Source organism: Capra hircus, chromosome 15, assembly GCF_001704415.2.
Source record: "Capra hircus breed San Clemente chromosome 15, ASM170441v1, whole genome shotgun sequence".
NCBI classification, from domain to species: domain Eukaryota; kingdom Metazoa; phylum Chordata; class Mammalia; order Artiodactyla; family Bovidae; genus Capra; species Capra hircus.
The window spans coordinates 81,455,618-81,480,445 of record NC_030822.1 but is presented as its reverse complement, the minus strand read 5'-3'; the positions used below and the strand labels follow the sequence as shown (position 1 = coordinate 81,480,445).

The window sequence follows — 24,828 nt, the reverse complement described above, 5'->3', positions numbered from 1 at the left end:
TGAAAGTGGGGTGTTAAAGTCCCCTACTATTATTGTGTTGCTGTCAGTTTCTCCTCTTATGTTTGTTAGTGTTTGCCTTATGTACTGAGGTGCTCCTATGTTGAGTGCTTAGACATTTACAATTGTTATGTCATCTTGGACTGATCCCTTGATCATTATGTAATGTCCTTCTTTGACTCTTATGATATTCTTTATTTTAAAGTCTATTTTGTCTAAAGTAAGAATTGCTACTCCAGCTTTCTCTTGGTTTACATTTGCATGGAATATCCTTTTCCATCCTTTACTTTCAGTCTGTATTTGTCTCTAGGTCTGAAGTGGGTTTCCTATAGGTAGCATATATATGGGTCTTGTTTTTGTGTCTATTCAGTCAGTCAATGAAAGTGAAAGCAGAGAGTGAAAAAGTTGGCTTAAAGATCAACATTCAAAAAACTAAGATCATGGCATCTGGTCCCAACACTTCATGGCAAATAGATAGGGAAACAGTGGAAACAGTAGCTGACTATTTTTTCTAGGCTCCAAAATCACTGCAAATGGTGATTGCAGCCATGAAATTAAAAGATGCTTACTCCTTGGAAGAAAAGTTATGACCAACCTAGACAGCATATTAATAAGCAGAGACATTGGTTTTTCCAGTGTTCATGTATGGATGTGAGAGTTGGACTATAAAGAAAGCTGAGCACTGAAGAATTGATGCTTTTGAATTGTGGTGTTGGAGAAGACTCTTGAGAGTCCCTTGGACTTCAAGGAGATCCAAACAGTCCATCCTAAAGGAGATCTGTCCTGGGTGTTCATCGGAAGGACTGATGTTTAAGCTGAAACTCCAATACTTTGGCCACCTGATGTGAAGAGGTGACTCATTTGAAAAGACCCTGATGCTGGGAAAGATTTAGGGCAGGAGGAGATGGGGACGACAGAGGATGAGATGGTTGGATGCCATCACCAACTCAGTGGACATGGGTTTGGGTGGGCTCTGGCAGTTAGTAATGGGCAGGGAGGCCTGGCGTCCTGTGGTTCATGGGGTCGCAAAGAGTCAGATACGACTGAGTGACTGAACTGAACTGAGTCAGTGTGTATCTTTGTGTTGGTTCATTTAATCTATTTACATTTAAGGTAGTTATTGATACATATGTTCATATTTGCATTTTTTTTATTGTTTTGGGTTTGTTTTTGTGGGTCTTTCCTTTCTCTTGTGTTTACTGCATATATAAGTCCCTTTAGAATTTGTTCCAGGGCTGGTTTAGTGGTTCTGAATTCTCTTAACTTTTGCTTATCTGTAAAGTTTTTGATTTCTCTGTCAATTTGGAATGAGATCTTTGCTGGACATAGTAATCATGGTTGTAGGTTTTTCTCTTTCAGTACTTTAAATATATCTTGCCATTCTCTTCTGTCCTTTAGAGTTTCTGCTGAAAGATCCTCTGTTAATCACGTGGGTTTTCCCTTGTATTTTACTTGTTGCTTTTCCCTTGTTGATTTTAATATTATTTCTTTGTGCTTAATCTATGTTAGCTTGATTAATATGTGTCCCAACGTGTTTCTCCTTGAGTTTAACCTGTAAGAGATTCTCTATACTTCTTGGACTTGATTATTTCTTTTCCCATGTTGGGGAAGTTTTCACCTATGACTTATTCAACAATGTTCTCAGTGCCTTTCTTTTTTCCTTCTTCCTCTGGGACCCCTATAACTTAAGTGTTGGTGTGTTTAATATTGCCCTGAAGGTCTCTGAGGCTATCCTCAACTCTTTTCATTCCTTTCCCTTTATTCTTCTCTTCACAGTTATTTCCACCATTCTGTCCTCCAGCTCACTTATCCGTTCCTCTGTCTCAGTTATTCTGCTATTGATTTCTTATAGAGTATTTTTAATTTTAGTAATTATGTTATTCATCTCAGTTTGCTTATTCTTTATTTCTTCAATGTCCTTAGTGGTTTTAGTAACTGTGTTAAATGCTTCTTGCATGTTCTCCATCTATTTTCAAGCCTTTGAAGCATCTTTGCTATCATTATTCTGAATTCTCTTTCAGGGAGCTTACTTATTTCCTCTTCAATTATTTGGGGTTGTGAGTTTCTACCTTTCTACTTCATTTGTGCTGTATTTCTCTGTCTTTTTATCACATACACAGATTTGCCATCAGATGAAATAGTAGATCCTTATGCCTGGCCAATTTATTATCATTTGTTTCAATATTCGAGTTTGAATAAATGTTACCATTGTGTCAAACATTTATTTCTGAATTAGTGGAAGACCAAAAACTGTCATCCTGCATAAGCTTAGACACTACCAATTTTACTCTCCAAAATTATTTTAAAGATTTTGCTTTCCATAATATTGTTATTAAGAACTTATAACAAGAACAAAGTGTACTCTTTTGAGATTCATTGAGAAGGATGTTTAATCTGTCTAAACTTCAGAATCCTTATATGTGCAACTGCAATATTGATACATTCTTAATGAGAATATTGAGAAGTACATAAAATTATCATGTGAAGCTTCCTAGTGCATAACAACTAGACAGGATTCGTTTCCCTACTATTGATTTACCTTCACCAATTTCAATCAGTCTAATTTATTTTAGGAAAATCATCATTTGATCTCTGTAGATTAGATGCTCAAAAGTCATAGACAACCTAAACATTTCAAAATTTTAGTGTTATTTCCCCTACTCCAATTTAGCCTGCAATATACAATTAAGGCTAAACATCACCAAAGCATGTACTCTTATCGCCATACCACAATTAAATGTATGACCTTACAATAAACAGTTAAGGAGAACAAAAGGCAAATCGCATGCCATTAGCCTAATACAAGCAAAAACATCAGGACAATTTTGAGTTGCCTTCAGATTAGTTTCAAGCTCTTCAGGAAAATATCTGCTGGGTACATTCTCCACTTTTGGTAAGCATAAACCTTTTCAATCATATAAACCTGAAATGAAGTGGGAGACTACAAATCCATGATGCAAACAAAGCTACATTAATTCTCTGCAAATATCTTCAGGATTGTTTTTCTGGAAGAAGCTCCATTGTTTTGCAAGGGAAATCAAAAGTTAGGTACCACTGAATCCATCCAGAACTCACGGAGAAGTATGAATTCTTTCCACAGAGATGTGATCTGGTCTTTTGATTACAGATATAATTTCTTTACACCTGCTCTGAATTGCGAGTAAGCCAGAGACACTTTTGTATACCTGTTAAAGCAATGTGCACATGCGTTCTGTAGGAGTCACCTGCTTTGCACTTTTGCCTGGAGGAAATTATATTTGCAAGAGCCAAATATAAACAGGGCATTATAAAAGTTCATTCCTTGAAAGCTAGGGGCATTTTTTTTTCCCCAAAAGTGTTTCTAAAGCAGTCTTGCTATAATCACTAACCAGTTGTCCAAGCTTATATTCCTCAGGCCTCCTGGGAATTTTCAGTCTGTAAATTTGCTTTTCACTTTGCTTTAGCTGGGCTCTGGGCACTGGATCTCTAGAGGGTAGCCTTCTTATTCAGACCTGAGGAAGGTCAGGAAATTCTGTCATCTTTAGCTAATGCTCTTGTTTGAAAAGCAGGAGGGAGAGTTAGTAGTCCTGAGGAAGCATGAGGTTTCTTTGGAGGAGGTCTCTACTTCTTGAGAAGGGAACAACAAAGAGAATCAAAGGGAAACATACAGAGTTTGAATAATTGTCATGAACAAAACAATATGGATACAGGAGTCACTTAATAAAAATACTGACCGGATGGCACTCTATTCCTCTCAGTCCCAGGTTATTTACTTCCACATTTATTTCCATTTCTCAAATGGGAGATTGAGTTTTACAAAGAAAAGAAAGAGAAAATAACTAAACCAAATTAACTTTCCTTTCCTTTCCTTTCCTTTCCTTTCCTTTCCTTTCCTTTCCTTTCCTTTCCTTTCCTTTCCTTTCCTTTCCTTTTGGCAAAAGCGAAAAGATACACACAACTGTGAATCATCAGTTGGGAGTCAGTATTACAGGTTATTACAATATGTTGGGTATAATTGACTGTGCTATAGTGTATTCTTATTTCTTCTCAGTTTTACATGTAGTAGTTTGTATCTGTTAACCCCATACTCCTAATTTGTTCTTCTTCCCCTTTATCTCCCCTTTGATAATCATGGGTTTGTTTTCTACTTCTGTGAGTCTGCTTGTGTTTTGTATATGATTCATTTGTATTGTTTTTTAGATTCCACAGGTACGTGATATCATATCGCATTTGTCTTTGACTTATTTCACTAAGCATAATACTCTCTAGGACTATCGATGTTGCTGAAAATATTTCATTCTTTCAAAATCGTCATCAATCTGGAAAATTTTCAGTAATCAGCACTGTAACTTTTTTTTCTCATTGTTATCAAACTCTAGAGTTTGGTAAACATTGGTTTTATCACTTTTATTTTACTTCATTGATAATGAATATCAATATCTTTTTATATTCTCTATCTTCTTGTCTTTCTAATTCTGTGTTCTGGTAAATTGTTAATAAGTGTAATCCTATTTACTGTTTCTTTCTTAAGATAAGATAAACTTCTTAAGATATTTACTGTTTCCTTCTTTTTTTGTTTTATCCATCAAATTTCAATTAAAATATTATATTTTTATTTAAATTTTTAAACACCTTGGACAATTTTTAGATTCATATATCATGTTTTGAAAATTATTATTTTTATTTAATAAATACTTTTACATTATATTTCTGTCTGATGACCTCAATAAAGGAAATCATTGTGTGACATACTCTGCAATATCTATTTTCAATATAATTTTCCCCATATTCAAGATTTTTTTTAATGTGGTCATAACCTTTTGGAAAAAATTAAATATTTTCTTTCAGTTTAATTTTGAATTCAAGAATGTTTATATCATTTGTGCTATAATGGAAGTTCCTGGAAAGTTGTAATTGTCTATATTTTGTGTTTGTGTACATGTAAGTGTTTTTGTGTGCATTGCAAACCAGCATTAGCACTTGTTGTTGTTCAGTTGCTCAATCATGTCCAACTCTTTGCGACCCCATGGACTGCTTCCCTGTCCTTCACTAACTCCTGGGGCTTGCTCCAACTCATGTCCAGTGAGTCTGTGATGCCATACAATCATCTCATTCTCTGTTATCCCCTTCTCTTCCTGCCTTCAATCTTTCCCAGCTAGGGTCTTTCCCAATGAGCTGGCTCTTTGCAGCAGATGGCCAAAGTATTGGAGCTTCAGTTTTAGCATCAGTCCTTCGAATGGATATTCAAGATTGCTTTCCTTTAGGATTAACTGGTTTGATTCCTTGCAGTCCAAGGATCTCTCATGTTCTCCAACACCACAGTTTAAAGGCATCAATATTTGGCGCTCAACCTTCTTTACTGTCCAGCTCTGACATCCATACATGACTACTGGAAAACCAAAACTTTGAACATATAGAATTTCTTGGCAAAGTAATGTCTCTGCTTTTTAATACAGTGTAGCTTTGTCATTGCTTTTCTTTCAGGGAGCAAGTGTCTTTTATTTTCATGGCTGCAGTTGCCATTCACAGTGATTTTGGAGCCCAAGAAAATAAAGTCTCATAATTTCCATTGTTTCCTCATTTATTTGTCATGAAGTGATGGAACTGAATGATCTTTGTTTTTAGTGTGTTGAGTTTTAAGCGAGCTTTTTCACTCTCCTTTTTCCCCTTTACCAAGAGGCTCTTTAATTCTCCTCACTTTCTGCTTTAAAGGTGGCATCATCTCCTTATACCTGCTTTATGTGAAACACTGTCCCTATTTAGAGGTCACTGAGAAACGCTGGACTGGAGGAAACGCAAGCTGGAATCAAGTTTGCTGGGAGAAATATCAATAACCTCAGATATGCAGATGACACCACCCTTATGGCAGAAAGTGAAGAGGAACTAAAAAGCCTATTGATGAAAGTGAAACAGGAAAGTGAAAATGTTGGCTTAAAGCTCAACATTCAGAAAATGAAGATCATGGCATCCGGTCCCATCACTTCATGGCAAATAGATGGGGAAACAGTGTCAGATTTTATTTTGGGGGGCTCCAAAATCACTGTGGATGGTGACTGCAGCCATGAAATCAAAAGACGCTTACTCCTTGGAAGAAAAGTTATGACCAACCTAGATAGCATATTCAAAAGCAGAGACATGACTTTGCTGACTAAGGTCAGTCTAGTCAAGGCTATGGTTTTTCTAGTGGTCATGTATGGATGTGAGAGTTGGACTGTGAAGAAGGCTGAGTGCTGAAGAATTGATGGTTTTGAAGTGTGGTGTTGGAGAAGACTCTTGAGAGTCCCTTGGACTGCAAGGAGATCCAACCAGTCCATTTTGAAGGAGATCAGCCCTGGGATTTCTCTGGAAGGAATGATGCTAAAGCTGAAACTCCAGTACTTTGGCCACCTCATGTGAAGAGTTGACTCATTGGAAAAGACTCTGATGCTGGGAGGGATTGGGGGCAGGAGGAGAAGGGGACGACAGAGGATGAGATTGCTGGATGGCATCACTGACTCGATGGACATGAATTTGGGTGAACTCTGGGAGTTGGTGATGGACAGGGAGGCCTGACGTGCTGTGATTCATGGGGTTGCAAAGAGTTGGACACGACTGACTGAACTGAACTGAACTGAGATACATTTTTTTCTTTTTACTCAGAGTCTAAGTAAATAATTTTCCAGCTTTACTTATGATAAACAATTCCATATCCCCTAGTAAATATCTTATTTGTAAATATTTCCCAGTGATGATTACCTAAATGTTAATCTTGTAAAATTTACCTGACACTCCACTATAGGAATTTTTTCTAAGCTCCATTTTACAAGCTATCTTTCTAATAGTCTTTTTCTTTGTATCTGTGATTGACAGCTTTATTGGCATTGATTAATATACCCCAGACCCCAGTGATGAATTCTAAAAGTGTCAGAAGTTTCACATATTTCTAAACTTTTTATTGCATCCACCCTAATGTCCTTCTAATGACAATTTTAAAATTAATATATTTTCATTTATGTCAGTAATATATTAGCAAAGATTATTAAAACAAGGGTGCACCACTATCTTAAAATTTTAAGTATTAAAATTTACAATGTAAAACATTAAAAAGAAACAACAGAAGACATACATACACCAAAAATCATTCTAAAACTTTTAAAGCAGTACTACTCTTAATAGCTCTAAGCGAGAAATGATCCAAATGCCTAGCAACAAAAGAATGGATAAATTAACTGTCACGTATTCATGCAATGAAACTCTATAGATCAATGAAAGCAATCAGAGAAGTCAATACATAATGAATGGGTATTGCTGCTGCTGCTGCTGCTGCTGCTGCTGCTGCTGCTGCTGCTGCTATGTCAATTCAGTCGTATTTGACTCTGTTTGACCCCATAGACGGCAGCCCACAAGGCTCTCCCATCCCTGGGATTATCCAGGCAAGAACACTGGAGTGAGTTGCCATCTCCTTCTCCAATGCATGAAAGTGAAAAGTGAAAGTGAAGTCGCTCAGTCGTGTCTGACTCTGCGACCCCATGGACTGCAGCCTACCAGGCTCCTCTGTCCATGGGATTTTCCAGGCAAGAGTACTGGAGTGGGGTGCCATCACCTTCTCCAGGAATGAGTATTACAAACACAATAATAGACAACCGAACACAAGAGTATGATCTCTATTGATATCTTTCTATAGAATACAAAAATAAATATAAATTGATTTTAAAGATAAAGATAGTGATTTTGTGGGGAAATTGTGATTATACAGGGGTACGAGGTGGAGTTCTGTTATATCGATAATTTCTGACTCAATATGGCTGCTGACTACATGGTGTTGCTCAGTTTTTGACCGTTCATGAACTATACATAAGCGACGTTCATGTATAGTTGAATAAAAGTTTGAAAATAGAAGGTAATATGTTATTCAGTTTCTCAGCATTTTAAGGCATAAAATGTGCATGATTTATTTTATCTTTTTTCAATCGGATGCTAAATATGTGATGTAACTTTTTTTTTATCACATAGTTTGGCTATTTTGCATAAACATAGTCCTTAATTGTTAAGACAGATGAATGAGGGTAAGAATAATGCTTAAAATTATGTAAGGTGCCAGTGTAGAAACATAGAACAACAGACAGGATATGCTTTTTTTTTTTTTTAGTTTTTTATTTTTTTAATTTTAAAATCTTTAATTCTTACATGCATTCCCAAACATGAACCCCCCTCCCACTCCCCTCCCCATAACATCTCTCTGGGTCATCCCCATGCACCAGCCCCAGGCATGCTGTATCCTGCATCAGACATAGACTGGCGATTCAATTCTTACATGATAGTATACATGTTAGAATGCCATTCTCCCAAATCATCCCACCCTCTCCCTCTCCCTCTGAGTCCAAAAGCCCGTTATACGCATCTGTGTCTTTTTCCTGTCTTGCATACAGGGTCGTCATTGCCATCTTTCTAAATTCCATATATATGTGTTAGTATACTGTATTGGTGTTTTTCTTTCTGGCTTACTTCACTCTGTATAATCGGCTCCAGTTTCATCCATCTCATCAGAACTGATTCAAATGAATTCTTTTTAATGGCTGAGTAATACTCCATTGTGTGTATGTACCACAGCTTTCTTATCCATTCATCTGCTGATGGACATCTAGGTTGTTTCCATGTCCTGGCTATTATAAACAGTGCTGCGATGAACATTGGGGTACATGTGTCTCTTTCAATTCTGGTTTCCTCAGTGTGTATGCCCAGCAGTGGGATTGCTGGGTCATAAGGTAGTTCTAGTTGCAATTTTTTAAGAAATCTCCACACTGTTCTCCATAGTGGCTGTACTAGTTTGCATTCCCACCAACAGTGTAGGAGGGTTCCCTTTTCTCCACACCCTCTCCAGCATTTATTGCTTGCAGATTTTTGGATCGCAGCCATTCTGACTGGTGTGAAGTGGTACCTCATTGTGGTTTTGATTTGCATTTCTCTGATAATGAGTGATGTTGAGCATCTTTTCATGTGTTTGTTAGCCATCCGTATGTATTCTTTGGAGAAATGTCTATTTAGTTCTTTGGCGCATTTTTTGATTGGGTCGTTTATTTTTCTGGAATTGAGCTGCAGAAGTTGCTTGTATATTTTTGAGATTAGTTGTTTGTCAGTTGCTTCATTTGCTATTATTTTCTCCCATTCAGAAGGCTGTCTTTTCACCTTGCTTATATTTTCCTTTGTTGTGCAGAAGCTTTTAATTTTAATTAGATCCCATTTGTTTATTTTTGCTTTTATTTCCAGAATTCTGGGAGGTGGATCATAGAGGATCCTGCTGTGATGTATGTCAGAGAGTGTTTTTCCTATGTTCTCCTCTAGGAGTTTTATAGTTTCTGATCTTACATTTAGATCTTTAATCCATTTTGAGTTTATTTTTGTGTGCGGTGTTAGAAAGTGATCTAGTTTGATTCTTTTACAAGTGGTTGACCAGTTTTCCCAGCACCACTTGTTAAAGAGATTGTCTTTACTCCATTGTATATTCTTCAGGATATGCTTTTTTTTTTTTTCTTTTTCACTTATCCCTCCTAGCAGAGGTGATGAGAATGGATCTTATTCCCAGCCATGGTCTCATGGAACGTCGTGATGAAACATCAAAAAGCTTCAGAAAACTTACTTTCTTTCCAGAAGTACAAGACAATGCCAACTTTCCTTCCTCTCCGTGTTTCTCAGCATGTAGATCAGAGGGTTGAACATTGGGGCAATGATGATGTGAAAAAGAGCTAACATTTTATCTTCTGGGAAATTTGTGGCTTGTCTGATGTAAATGAATGATGCAGGTGCAAAAAAACAGGACTACAACTGTGATATGAGAACTGCCAGTGGAGAAAGCTTTGTTGTGGCTCTGCATGGAATATGCCTTGATGCCAAACAATATAAAAAAGTAAGACAGCATCAAGACAGCAAAGGTCACCAAAACAACTAGACCTGAATTAGCAATCAGTAAGAAACTTATCATGCATGTATTCAAGCAGACCAGATTCAGCAAAGAATACACCTCACAGAAGTAGTGATCTAACTCATAAGGGTAAGAAGATGGTGAAAAGAAACTGGCTGGCAGAGTGTATAAATGCCCCAGTACAGCAGGCAATGATGATGGCATTACACCTCTGTCTACTCATGCCAATGGTGTAGTGCAGGGGCTTACAGATGGCCACCTAACGGTCATAGGCCATTCCAGTGAGATTAAAGATCTCAATGCCTCGAAAGAAATACATGGCAAAGAGCTGTGCCATGCAGTTACTATAGGAAATGGTCCCGATTACTGAAAGTAGGTCAGTTATTAGCTTGGCTATCACCATAGATGTGTAGCAAAGGACACAGCTCAGTTCAGTTCAGTCACTCAGTCATGTCCGACTCTTTGCAACTCCATGAATAGGAGCATGCCAGGCCTTCCTGTCCATCACTTAATCCTGGTGTTCACTCAAACTCATGTCCATCGAATCTGTGATGCCATCCAGCCATCTCATCCTCAGTCATCTCCTTCTCCTCCTGCCCCCAATCCCTCCCAGAATCAAAGTCTTTTCCTATGGGTCAAATATTCGCATGAGGTGGCCAAAGTACTGGAGTTTCAGCTGTAGCATCATTCCTTCCAAAGAAATCACAGGACTGATCTCCTGCACCATGGACTGGTTGGATCTCCTTGCAGTCCTAGGGACTCTCAAGTGTCTTCTCCAACACCATAGTTAAAAAGCATCAATTCTTCGGCTCTCAGCTTTCTTCACAGTCCAACTCACATTCAGACATAACCACTGTAAAAACCATAGCCTAATTCAGTTCAGTTCAATTCAGTCCCTCAGTCGTGTCCGAATCTTTGAGACCCCATGAATTGCAGCACGCCAGGCCTCCTTGTTCATCACAATCTCCCGGAGTTCACTCAGACTCACGTCCATCGATCCATGATGCCATCCAGCCATCTCATCCTCGGTCATCCCCTTCTCCTCCTGCCCCCAGTCCCTCTCAGCATTAGAACTTTTTTCCAATGAGTCAACTCTTCTCATGAGGTGGCCAAAGTGCTGGAGTTTCAGCTTTAGCATCATTCCTTCCAAAGAAATCCCAGGGCGGATCTCCTTCAGAATGGACTGCTTGGATCTCCTTGCAGTCCAAGAGACTCTCAAGAGTCTTCTCCAGCACCACAGTTCAAAAGCATAAATACATCGGCGCTAAGCCTTCATCACAGTCCAACTTCACATCCATACATGACCACAGGAAAAACCATAGCCTTGACTAGACTGAACTTAGTTGGCAAAGTAATGTCTCTGCTTTGAATATGCTATCTAGGTTTGTCATCACTTTTCTTTCAAGGAGTAAGCGTTTTTTTATTTCATGGCTGCAGTCACCATCTGCAGTGATTCTGGAGCCCCAAAAAATAAAGTCTGACACTGTTTCCACTGTTTCCCCATTTATTTCCCATGATCTGATGTGACCGGATGCCATGATCTTCGTTTTCTGAATGTTGAGCTTTAAGCCAACTTTTTCGCTCTTCTCTTTCACTTTCATCAAGAGGCTTTTTAGTTTCTCTTCACTTTCTGCCATAAGGGTGGTGTCATCTGCATATCTGAGGTTATTGATATTCTCCCAGCAATCTTGATTTCAGCTTGTGTTTCTTCCAGTCCACCGTTTCTCATGATGTACTCTACATATAAGTTAAATAAGCAGGGTGACAATATACAGCCTTGACGTACTCCTTTTCCTATTTGGAACCAGTCTGTTGTTCCATGTCCAGTTCTAACTGTTCCTTCCTGACCTGCATACAGATTTCTCAAGAGGCAGGTCAGGTGGTCTGGTATTCCCATTTCTTTCAGAATTTTCCACATTTTATTGTGATCCACACTGTCAAAGGCTTTGCATAGTCAATAAAGCAGAAATAGATGTTTTTCTGGGACTCTCTCACTTTTTCCATGATCCAGTGGATGTTGACAATTTGATCTCTGGTTCTTCTGCCTTTTCTAAAACGTCAGGGAGTTCATGGTTCACGTATTGCTGAAGCCTGGCTTGGATAATTTTGAGCATTACTTTACTAGCACGTGAGATGAGTGCAATTGTGCGGTAGTTTGAGCATTCTTTGGCATTGCCTTTCTTTGGAATTGGAATAAAAACTGACCTTTTCCAGTCCTGTGGCCACTGCTGAGTTTTCCAAACTTGCTGGCATATGGAGTGCAGCACTTTCACAGCATCATCTTATAGGATTTGAAACAGCTCAGTTGGAATTCTATCACCTCTACTAGCTTTGTTCATAGTGATGCTTTCTAAGGCCCACTTGACTTCACATTCCAAGATGTCTGGTTCTAGGTTAGTGATCACATCGTCATCACTATCTTGGTTGTGAAGATCTTTTTTGTACAGTTCTTCTGTGTTTTCTTGCCACCTCTTCTTTATATCTTCTGCTTCTGTTAGGTCCATACCATTTCTGTCCTTTATCGAGCCCATCTTTACATGAAATGTTCCCTTGGTATCTCTCATTTTCTTGAAGAGATCTCTAGGCTTTCCCAATCTGTTGTTTTCCTCTATTTCTTTGCACTGATCGCTGAAGAAGGCTTTCTTATCTCTTCTTGCTATTCTTTGGAACTCTGCATTTAGATGCCTATATCTGCCGGGGCCCAGCCCCGGTGGATCCAGGGAATTCGAAGGGTGGACAGCATTGGCGAGGAAAACTTATTTATTTATTGATATAAGATTAGATTAAGAAACAACAGTGTAGTAGAAAAATTAAGTGGAGGAAGAGGGCTGAATAACTTGGATTACGCGGAAGACCAATAAAATTCCAGACAAGGAATTTGCACCATCTATGTTGGGCCACCAGCTCTCGCTTGAATATCTAAGGGTGCCTCACCTTAGGCTCCCTTTCACGTGGGTCTTAACAGCCAGGGCAAGTAAGTAGACTTGGCAAGCCTCCGCGCCTCAGATGGGAATTCAGCCTGAAATTAAAGTAAAGAGGAAAAGGAAGGAGAGGGAGAAACAGAGGGAGAGACAAGGGGGAAACCAGTCCAGCGACTGGCTCTAACCCTTTTGTCTAGAAAGGCCTTTTATACCTTTTTTTGATTGTACATAGAGATCAATGGGTAATACAAAATTATGCAGCGTTAGCAGTCCAGACTCTTATCAACACCAGGCTTTTCTCTCTGCATACCTAATTGTATACACAAGTCTTAGGTGATTTACATCATCTTCTGGCCAGAAAGGGCCAATTAACATTTTACAGCCTTTTTTCTGATAAGGGTTTGTCAACCAGAAGACTTATTTGTGTTGATCTTCCCAAAGTCTGGTGCCACTCTCAGAAAGTACTAAATAAAGTTACATTCTTACATAGCAAGGACACAAGAGGAGTGCAAAGAGAAGTAATTAACTCAGAAGTCTAGTGTTGCTAACATCAAAACTACTATATATCTTTTTCCATATCCCATTTATATTGATTAACATCCTCCCAGGTGCCTAAAAGATAAAGAATATGGAGGCCTGGCAGCAGTCATGGAGTAAACAGTGAAAACCCTCTACCAATATAATTTTTAACTCTTTAGAAAAGGCTCTGTATCTTTAAGGTACTTTTAAGCTTTGTGTCTCTCGTGGTTGGGGGGCTGTAAGAGGTCCAGGGAACCTGTTAGGCAAGCTAGAGAGCTATCAGAGGGGGTGAAACATCCCTTTCAAATGCAGAAAACTAAAGCCCTGAGTTGACTTTTTCCAGAGAATATCAGAAGAGTGGAAAAGTAGGCAGATTCTTATTGGGGGGGGGGGGTGGATGCTCAGGAAATTCCAGGAGGGAAACCTGAGGTCTGATTAGCCTTGCCATCAGAGCTCTTGCTGCATGACCTTGTCATCGGTGGAATTCCTCACGCTGGCTCCCGGCATATATCTTTCCTTTTCTCCTTTGCTTATCACCTCTCTTCTCTTCACTTCACAGCTATTTGTAAGGCCTCCCCAGACAGCCATTTTGCTTTTTTGCATTTCTTTTCCATGGGGATCGTCTTGATACCTGTCTCCTGCACAATGTCACAAACCTCCATCCATAGTTCGTCAGGCAATCTATCAGAGTTAGGCCCTTAAATCTATTTCTCACTTCCACTGTATAATCATAAGAGATTATACCATACCGGAATGGTCTAGCGGTTTTCCCTGCTTTCTTCAATTTGAGTCTGAATTTGGTAATAAGGAGTTCATGCTCTGAGCCACAGTCAGCTCCTGGTCTTGTTTTTGTTGACTGTATAGAGCTTCTCCATCTTTGGCTGCGAAGAATATAATCAATCTGATTTCGGTGTTGACCGTCTGGTGATGTCCATGTGTAGAGTCTTCTCTTGTGTTGTTGGAAGAGGGTGTTTGCTATGACCAGTGCATTTTTTTCGGCAAAACTCTATCAGTCTTTGCCATGCTTCATTCTGCATTCCAAGGCCAAATTTGCCTGTTACTTCAGGTGTTTCTTGACTTCCTACTTTTGCTTTCCAGTCCCCTATAATGAAAAGGACATCTTTTTTGGGTGTTAGTTCTAAAAGGTCTTGTAGGTCTTCATAAAACCATTTAACTTCAGCTTCTTCAGCATTACTGGTTGGGGCATAGACTTAGATAACTCTCATATTAAATGGTTTGGCTTGGAGACGAAGAGAGATCATTCTGTCATTTTTGAGATTGCATCCAAGTACTGCATTTCTGACTCTTTTGTTGACCATGATGGCTACTCCATTTCTTCTGAGGGATTCCTGCCCACAGTAGTAGATATAATGGTCATCTGAGTTAAATTCACCCATTCCAGACCATTTTAGTTTGCTGATTCCTAGAATGTCTATGTTCACCCTTTCCATCTCTTGTTTGACCACTTCCAATTTGCCTTGATTCATGGACCTGACATTCCAGATTCCTATGCAATATTGCTCTTTACAGCATCGGATCTTGCTTCTACCACCAGTCACATCCAGAACTGGGTATTGTTTTTGCTTTGGCTCTATCCCTTCGTTCTTTCTGTAGTTATTTCTCCTCTGATCTCCAGTAGCATATCGGGCACCTAATGACCTGGGGAGTTCCTCTTTTGATATCCTATCATTTTGCCTTTTCATACTGTTCATGGGGTTCTCAAGGCAAGAATATTGAAGTGGCTTGCCATTCCCTTCTCCAGTGGACCGCGTTCTGTCAGACCTCTCCACCATGACCCGCCCGTCTTGGGTTGCCCTGCAGGCATGACTTGATTTCATTGAGTTAGACAAGGCTGTGGTCCTAGTGTGATTAGATTGACTAGTTTTCTATGAGTATGGTTTCAGTGTGTCTGCCCTCTGAGGCCCTTTTGCAACACCTACCATCTTACTTGGGATTCTCTTACCTTGGATGTGGGGGTTTCTCTTCACGGCTGCTCCAGCAAAGCACAGCTGCTGCTCCTTACCTTGGATGAGTGGTATCTCCCTACCACCACCATTCCTGACGTTCAACATGGGATGGCTCCTCTAGGCCCTCCTTCGCCTGCAGACCATTGTTGGTAGAGCAATGTCTTTGCTTTTTAATATGCTATATAGGTTGGTCATAACTTTCCTTCAAAGGACTAAGAGTCTTTTAATTTCATAACATATGCAGAGTACATCAGGAGAAATGCTGGACTGGAAGAAACACAAGCTGGAATCATTTTGCTGGGAGAAATATCAATAACCTCAGATATGCAGATGATGCCACCCTTATGGTGGAAAGTGAAGAGGAACTAAAAAGCCTCTTGATGAAAGTGAAAGAGGAGAGTGAAAAAGTTGGCTTAAAGCTCAACATTCAGAAAATGAAGATCATGGCATCTGGTCCCATCACTTCATGGGAAATAGATGGGGAAACAGTGGAAACAGTGTCAGAATTTATTTTGGAGGGCTCCAAAATCACTGCAGATGGTGACTGCAGCCATGAAATTAAAAGACGCTTACTCCTTGGAAGAAAAGTTATGACCAACCTAGATAGTATATTCAAAAGCAGAGACATTAGTTTGCCAACAAAGGTCCGTCTAGTCAAGGCTATGGTTTTTCCAGTGGTCATGTATGGATGTGAGAGTCGGACCGTGAAGAAGGCTGAGCGCCAAAGAATTGCTGCTTCTGAACTGTGGTGCTGGAGAAGACTCTTGAAAGTCCCTTGGAGTGCAAGGAGATCTAACCAGTCCATTCTGAAGGAGATCAGCCCTGGGTGTTCTTTGGAAGGAATGATGCTAAAGCTGAAACTCCAGTATTTTGGTCACCTTATGCGAAGTGTTGACTCATTGGAAGACTCTGACATTGGAGGGATTGGGGGCAGGAGGAGAAGAGGACAACAGAAGATGAGATGGCTAGATGCATCACTGACTCGATGGACATGAGTCTGAGTGAACTCCGGGAGTTGGTGCTGGACAGGGAGACCTGGCATGCTGCGATTCATGGGGTCACAAAGACTCGGACATGACTGACAGACTGAACTTAACTGAACTGAATCACCATCTGCAGTGATTTTGGAGCCCCCTCAAAAATAGTCTGACACTCTTTACACTGATTCCCCATCTATTTCCCATGAAGTGATCAACCAGATTCCATGATCTTAGTTTCTGAATGTTGAGCTTTAAGCTAACTTTTTCACTCTCCTCTTTCACTTTCATCAAGAGGCTTTTTAGTTCCTCTTCACTTTCTGCCATAAGGGTGGTGTTATCTGCAAATCTGAGGTTATTGATATTTCTCCCAACAATCTTGATTCCAGCTTGTGCTTCTTCCAGTCCAGCGTTTCTCATGATGTACTCTGCATATAAGTTAAATAAACCTGGTGACAATATACAGCCTTGAGGTACTCCGTTTCCCATTTAGAAACAGTCTGTTGTTTCATGTCCAGTCCTTACTGTTTATTGCTGACCTGCATACAGATTTCTCAAGAGGCAGGTCAGGTGGTCTGGTATTCCCATCTCTTTCAGAATTTTTCCACAGTTTATTGTGGTCCATGCAGTCAAAGGCATTGGCATAATCAATAAAGCAGAAATAGATGTTTTGCTGGAACTCTCTTGTTTTTTCCATGATCCAGCATAATGGCAATTTGATCTCTGGTTCCTCTGCCTTCTCTAAAACCAGCTTGAACATCAGGAAGTTCACAGTTCACGTATTGTTGAAGCCTGGCTTGGAGAATTTTGAGCATTACTTTACTAGCATGCGAGATGAGTGCAATCATGCGGTAGCTTGAGCATTCTTTGGCATTGCCTTTCTTGGGGATTGGAATGAAAACCTGACCTTTTCCAGTCCTGTGGCCACTGCTGAGTTTTCCAAATTTCCTGGCATATTGAGTGCAGCACTTTCACAGCATCAGCTTTCAGGATTTGAAATAGCTCAACTGGAATTCCATCCCCTCCACTAACTTTCTTCATGGTGATGCTTCCTAAGGCCCACCTGACTTCACATTTCACCATGTCTGGCTCTAGGTGAGTGAGCAAACCATCGTGATTATCTGGATTGTGAATATCTTTTTTGTGCAGTTCTGTGTATTCTTGCCACTTCTTCTTAGTATCTTTTGCTTCTGTTAGTTCCATATCATTTCTGTCCTTTATTGAGCCCATCTTTGCATGAATGTTTCCCTTGGTATCTCTAATTTTTTGAAGAGATCTCTAGTCTTTCCCATTCTGTTGTTTTCCTCTGTTTCTTTTCATTGATCGCTGAGGAAGGCTTTCTTACCTTTCCTTGCTATTCTTTGGAACTCGACATTCCGATGCTTATATCTTTCCTTTTCTCCTTTGCTTTTCACTTCTCTTCTTTTCACAGCTATTTGTATTGCCTCCTTAGACAGCCATTTTGCTTTGAGATACAATAAAAGAAAAAATACATGGGTTGCTCAATGAGCTGACTGCAGGTGATAGAAATCATGATGAGCACACTTCATATCCAAATAGCAATGTAGCAAAATAAAAACAAGATGAAGCAAAGGATTTCAGTGTTCCTGTTTTTGGAAAGTTTCAAAAGAATAAATACAGTGACATTATTGCATTTTTCCATGGTTAGTTTGATGGAACACGTAAATCACCTGAAATTATATAATTCATGAACCAATATTTAGAAGTGCTTATTGAGAAGAGGATCCTATGATTTTAAAGGCATTAATTATTAATAGGTTTAATAGGACTCATTTAAGTGTCTCTGAATAAAATCAGATACTCAAAATACTCTCTACTAAGAATCTGTGTTAATGTATACTGACTAATTTATGTTAGTTCTTCCAGCAAATTGTGATCAGCAACTGTGTTAGTCGACATGAATGTCTTTTATCAATCCACAGTAGAGTTTTGAATGTTTCTGAAAAGACGACAGTGGTTGGTTAACAATGTGCTCCATCAAAAACTTTTAAAATAATAAATCATAAAAATAAGCTAGGATAAGTTCTTTTCAGATGTTTTCATGGTGTCTGCATTTTCATACTATATATTTTCATAATCAGCCTCATACTTGGCTTCTTGATCAATTTCTGTTTAGATGTACCGTTCAATTCTCCCAATGATGAATAAGTTAACTTTGTTACCTACATGGTGAATAATTGCATTGTAATAGAGATAGAATTTTAAAATAAATAAAATTTGTTTCCATAGCAGAATTTTAAGATCTTTGCTAAATTAAAATAAACTAATTTTAGGAATTTGTTTAAAGACAAATTTATTGAGAAGTAGCTTCTGATCAGTCCCCATATCAGACCATGGTATATTAGCCAGTAAGTAGAAAGGCTGTTCATTTCAATTTGAATAAAATAATAATGTTGAATATACTACTAGCTTGAAGCATTCACTATATATTTCAAATATGTCTTTTATCATGACTAAAAATATTAAAGCATTTATATAATTTAAATTTCTTTCTAAAGAAAAATTAGGAATAATATCAGAAAAGTCAATTAATCAATTTGCATTTATTAGGAGTTTACTAAAAATTGTCCTTGAAGGTTAGGTGTCTTTTTATCCAGATGGCTACAGCTATTCTTAATTTCTTACCTGGCATTCTTCCTTGATTCATCTTCCTCATTGACATGAGTACTATGATTAACTTCACATATTTTAATGTCTTTAAAAATAATGATTACAATCTAATCATTCATTATATTTTGGGGATATCCCTCATTATATGTCTTAGCTAAGCCACTAAATTCAGACATAAATTTTGCAAGGTAGTTAATGTATTTAATCTTCTTCTTTTTTTTAAACCCCCAAAAAATATTCTTTAGAATTCAGATTGACTCTGGGAAAATTTTGATCACAGGTGAGAAAGATTTTTTTAAAAATCATAAAATAGTGTACACATGGCAAGATGAGTGTGTTAAAATAAATGTACACAGAAATAAATTATGTTCAGGGGTTAAATAATTGTATATAATAACATATATAGTATGCAGCAAACTAGGGTTTATTTCTGACTTCATTGCCTATTTTACAACATTTCAAAAAGGAAAAACAAAGACAAAGCAAAGCAACAAGATAGATTTAACATTAACCCCACTTCACCGAACTCTGAAATTTGCATAGATTTCTTAAACCTTCTAGATAAAACTATGATACCTCCTGAATCTATCATTGTTCCATTCTAGTCACAAAAACTTAAATTTTAAAAATGTGTAAATGGAAACACAGAACATAGTTAGGCTAAAGTCTCTATGAGAAACCATAAACCAAGTCAGCTCTGAACTGTCATAAATAAGCCACTCAAAAATGTAACAAGCATACATTTAATCTTTAGGAAGCAATTTTATATTCTTTCAAGTGAGAGCACTAACAGTGCATCTCAACTCTTAGCCATGTAAAATAATAGGCAGGAGAAATGTACTTAGGAGCATGTCCTAACATTGCCACTTCTTATATCTGTGAACTTGAAAACTCCTGGCTCTGTGAAATGAAGAAATTAGCTTCATTGTTTTAATAGCCCTTTCCGTTATTATGTCTTTTTCAGAGTAAAAATTAGCTTAATATTGTTTAAAGTTTTACTGACCTTCTCCGTTGAGTTATAACAATGTCTTTTTTTTTTAATATGCAGTCATCCTGCAGTATTATTTTATGACTTTGATCTTATTTTTCCAGAATCTGTTATTCCATCCTCAGTTTACTCTCAGATCCTCCTTGAATTTCCTGGTCCCTTAATCAAAAACTTTCCTAGGCTATAGAATTCACAATAAAGCATATTTTGAAAGCAACAGCTAATTAATATTTTTTAACCCAGTAGTTAAAAATATATTGCAACAAATATCACATGTTTATGGAAGCTCCTGGCAAGGAAGAAAAAGACATAATTTGCTCACATATTTCCCTCTGCACTTATTTTGAATCTATTCTTCTTGTATAGTTTCTGTCCTGTCTTCATTGAAATAATAGTCATCCTTTAACGGCTCAAGTGATTTCCTTTCAAGTTTCTAACTTGAATGCTACTGCTGAGTTTCACTTTCTAATTTTCCCCATCTGTAAATAAAGAGTACAACATTTACATAATTTAGTAACTACTGTCAAATCCAATAAAATAAATGATGGGGGTTTATTCCACAGAAAAAAAAGCTTGAGGGTAAGAAGAGTATTTTGTTATCCAAAACTAGCCAAATTGACTTTTATAGACTCTCTATTTATATTACCACATCATTCCTGAGGGGTTTAGGCACAAAACTCTGTAAAGTTTTAAGTAAACTTTATATCCTTAAGGTATATATATTTCTTCCCAAAAGGTTGCTTACTTAGTTCAAGTTAATTATGTATATAGGGTTTCCCAGGTGGCTCAGTGTTAAAGAATACACCTGCCAATGCAGAAGATGTGAGTTTGATCTCTGGGTCAGGAAGATACCCTGGAGAAGGAAATGGCAACCCACTCCAGTATTCTTGCCTGGAAATCCCATGGAAAGAGGAGCTTAACAGGCCACAGTCCATGGGGTCGCAAAGATCAGACATGGCTTAGCGACTAAACAGCAACAATAATTATACGTATGTTCCCAAATAATCCACTCACCAGTTTCCTTTTAGATCTAAGTTATCAGAGCAACTCTAGAATTTGACTATAAATGTCCTGCAAAAGAGGTAAACCTGAACCATGTTAGAATCCCTTAATGACTAAGATCTGCTATTTATGCAATTTGAATTTCTTTTCTCCTTGCAATTATATGAGGTAACCTATAGTTAGTCCTTCTGTTAAATAATTTTCATCCATCCTCATGTAGTGTTTTCATCTTTGTCTCCAAGGGGGCAAAATGAATGTTCTTCAATGTATTTCCAGTTAAGATGAATTTTTCTGGAAAACTACAGATATATAGAACTTTCTTTCATATCTTTCTAGGTTTACAAAAAACTTATTAGACTAATTTGTCAACAGTGGAGTCGAGCATTGTGTAATTTTGCTCTCATAATTTTTCAACAGCTTTTCCTCTTTATACGTCTATATTAAAACTAATGCTTGCTTCTGCTCTGCTCTATGAGCCTCATTAATAATAGCAAATATTTACTATCTGTAAGGTATGAGCTAACTGATGAGGTTTAGCTTATTAATCTTTATAACAACCCTAAGAGGTAGATAACTCTTATCAGCTCCATTGCACAGATGAAGAAACTGGGGTGTAAAAAGTATGTTAACAAGTGATCCTCAAGAGATAGAAGTTATCGTAGTCTTTGATGGTGAATACAGAAAGCACTAAACTTAACTTTCTTCTTATTATTTTTTTTTCCTTTTTCATTATAGTATTCGTTTTAATATAATAGTGACTTAATTACTATAACCCAGATGATTTTTAGGCATGCAACCCTGATCACATCATCTCAAAATCCAACAAAATTAACTACATTTTCCATTCATTTTTTTGTAAGTAGAATCGGTGTTTGATTAGCAGCTACTTTGAATCTAGAAGTCCTATTTATGTCACATTATAAAACAGTACCAGTGGAATAATTAACCTGTAAAATAATTTATTGTTCTCTGATTCCACATATATCTCATCTAGCTGCCCCTCCCCCCATCTTTTTGTTGTTGTTGTTGTTGTTGTTGTTGTTGTTGTTAAGATGCAGAGAAGGCAATGGCAACCCACTCCGGTACTCTTGCCTGGAAAATCCCATAGACGGAGGAGCCTGGTGGGCTGCAGTCCATGGGATCACTGAGAGTTGGACACGACTTCACTTTCACTTTCACTTTTCATTTTCATGCATTGGAGAAGGAAATGGCACCCACTCCAGTGGAGAATCCCAGAGATGGAGGGAGCCTGGTTAGCTTCCATTTATGGGGTCACAGAGTCGAACATGACTGAAGCAACTTAGCAGCAGCAGCAGCAGTTGTTAAGATGTGGTTAGAATGTTTAACACTAAACTCTTACAGAATTTTTCATTTTACATCCCTCAGAATATAGATTAAGCAACTGAACATAGGAGGAATAATGATGTAGAGAGAGAATACTAAATGATACATGGTGTGCTGGACTGAATTGTGGAATATAAAGAAATGTGAATATAATTGCTACATCAAAGAGATATATGATTCCCATTCTCACTGCAGCATTATTCACAATAACCACAACACGGAAACTACCTATGTGTCCACTGTCAGAAGAATGGATAAATAAATTGTGATATATGCATGTATGTGTATAGGCATATACAAAAGAAGGAAATCTTACCATGTTAATAACATAGATGGAACTTGAGAGCATTATAATAAAAGAAGTAAGACAGACACATAAAGGCAAATACCATATAATTGTACTTATATGTGAAATCTTAAAAAAAGAAAAGCAAAACAAACTTGAATTCATAGATTCAGGGAATAGATTGCTGGTTGCCAGAGGTGGGTGGAAGGAGTGTGACAAAATGGGTGAAGAGAGTCAAAAAGTCCAAAGTTGTAGTTATCAAATTTATTTATAAAATAAATAAATCCTTCCTGGATATATAGTGTATAGAATGATGGTTTTAGTTAACAATATTTTATTTTACATTTGAAAATTGCTAAGAAAGTAAATATTGAACATACTTATCACAAGAAAAAATTGCAAATTTGTGGGGTGATGGATTTCAATGGCTTATTTTGGTGATCACTTAAATATATCAGTTCAGTTCAGTTCATTTCAGTCGCACAGTCGTGTCCGACTCTTTGCAACCCCATGAATCACAGCATGCCAGGCCTCTCTGTCCATCACCAACTCCCGGAGTATACCCAAACTCATGTCCATTGAGTCGGTGATGCCATCCAGCCATCTCATCCTCTGTTGTCCCCTTCTCCTCCTGCTCCCAATCACTCCCAGCATCAGGGCCTTTTCCAGTGAGTCAGCTCTTTGCATGAGGTGGCCAAAGTATTGGAGTTTCAGCTTCAGCATCAGTCCTGCTAATGAACACCCAGGATTGATTTCCTTTAAGGTGGACTGGTTGGATCTCCTTGCAGTATTTTATATATATAATTTATGCACTAAAAGTTAATTATGTAGTTATATGTTAATATGCTTCAATTTGAAAAATGATGTCTACTTATTACTCCTGGTAGCCACTGCAAGAAATACTAAGTAATTTCAGTGGAAATATTTAGGTAAAGTCTCAAGTCTCATTTAGTGGAATTTGTGCTTAGAATTTTACCAGAAAATGTATTTAGTCAATACTGTTTCAAATAAGAATTTTGATCACTTATAATGCTCTATAATTAAAAATTCATAGTATTAAGGGAAATGCAATAATGAAAACAAATAATTACCTTTTAAAGATGCCAGCTGTTTCAAATCCTGAAAGATGATGCTGTGAAAGTGCTGCACTCAATATGACAGCAAATTTGGAAAACGCAGCAGTGGCCACAGGACTGGAAAAGGTCAGTTTTCATTACAATTCCAAAGAAAGGCAATGCCAAAGAATGCTCAAACTACAGCACAATTGCACTCATCTCACATGCTAGTAAATAATGCTCAAAATTCTCCAAGCCAGGCTTCAGCAATATGTGAACCGTGAACTTCCAGATGTTCAAGCTGGTTTTCGAAAAGGCAGAGGAACAGAGATCAAATTGCCAACATCCGCTGTATCATGGAAAAAGGAAGAGAGTTCCAGAAAAACATCTATTTCTGCTTCATTGACTATGCCAAAGTCTTTGACTGTGTGGATCACAATAAACTGTGGAAAATTCTGAAAGAGATGGAAATACCAGACCACCTGACCTGCCTCTTGAGAAAATTGTATGCAAGTCAGGAACCAACAGTTAGAACTGGACATGGAACAACAGACTGGTTCCAAATAGGAAAAGGAGTACATCAAGGCTGTATATTGTCACCCTGCTTATTTAACTTCTATGCAGAGTACATCATGAGAAACCCTGGACTAAAAGAAACACAAGCTGGAATCAAGATTCCCGGGAGAAATATCAATAGCCTCAGGTATGCAGATGACACCACCCTTATGACAGAAAGTGAAGAGGAGCTAAAAAGCCTCCTGATGAAAGTGAAAGAGGAGGTGAAAAAGTTGGCTTACAGCTCAACATTCAGAAAACGAAGATCATGGCATCTGGTCCCATCAGTTCATGGGAAATAAATGAGGAAACAGCAGAAACAGTGTAAGATTTTTTTTTGTAGGGAGGGAGGCTCCAAAATCACTGCAGATGGTGACTGCAGCCATGAAATTAAAAGATGCTTACTCTTTGGAAGAAAAGTTATGACCAACCTAGATAGTATATTCAAGAGCAGAGACATTACTTGGCCGACTAAGGTCGGTCTAGTCAAGGCTATGGTTTTTCCAGTGGTCACGTATGGATGTGAGAGTTGGACTGTGAAGAAGGCTGAGCGCCGAAGAATTGATGCGTTTGAACTGTGATGTTGAGGGTCCCTTGGACTGCAAGGAGATCCAACCAGTCCATTCTGAAGGAGATCAACCCTGGGATTTCTTTTGAAGGAATGATGTTAAAGATGAAGCTCCAGTACTTTGGCCACCTCATGCGAAGA

The 24,828-nt window shown here is 38.2% G+C and overlaps 1 pseudogene; it reads right to left on the bottom strand.

Annotated features, from left to right (window-relative positions):
• Positions 9,589–17,921, bottom strand: LOC106502874 (annotated as a pseudogene).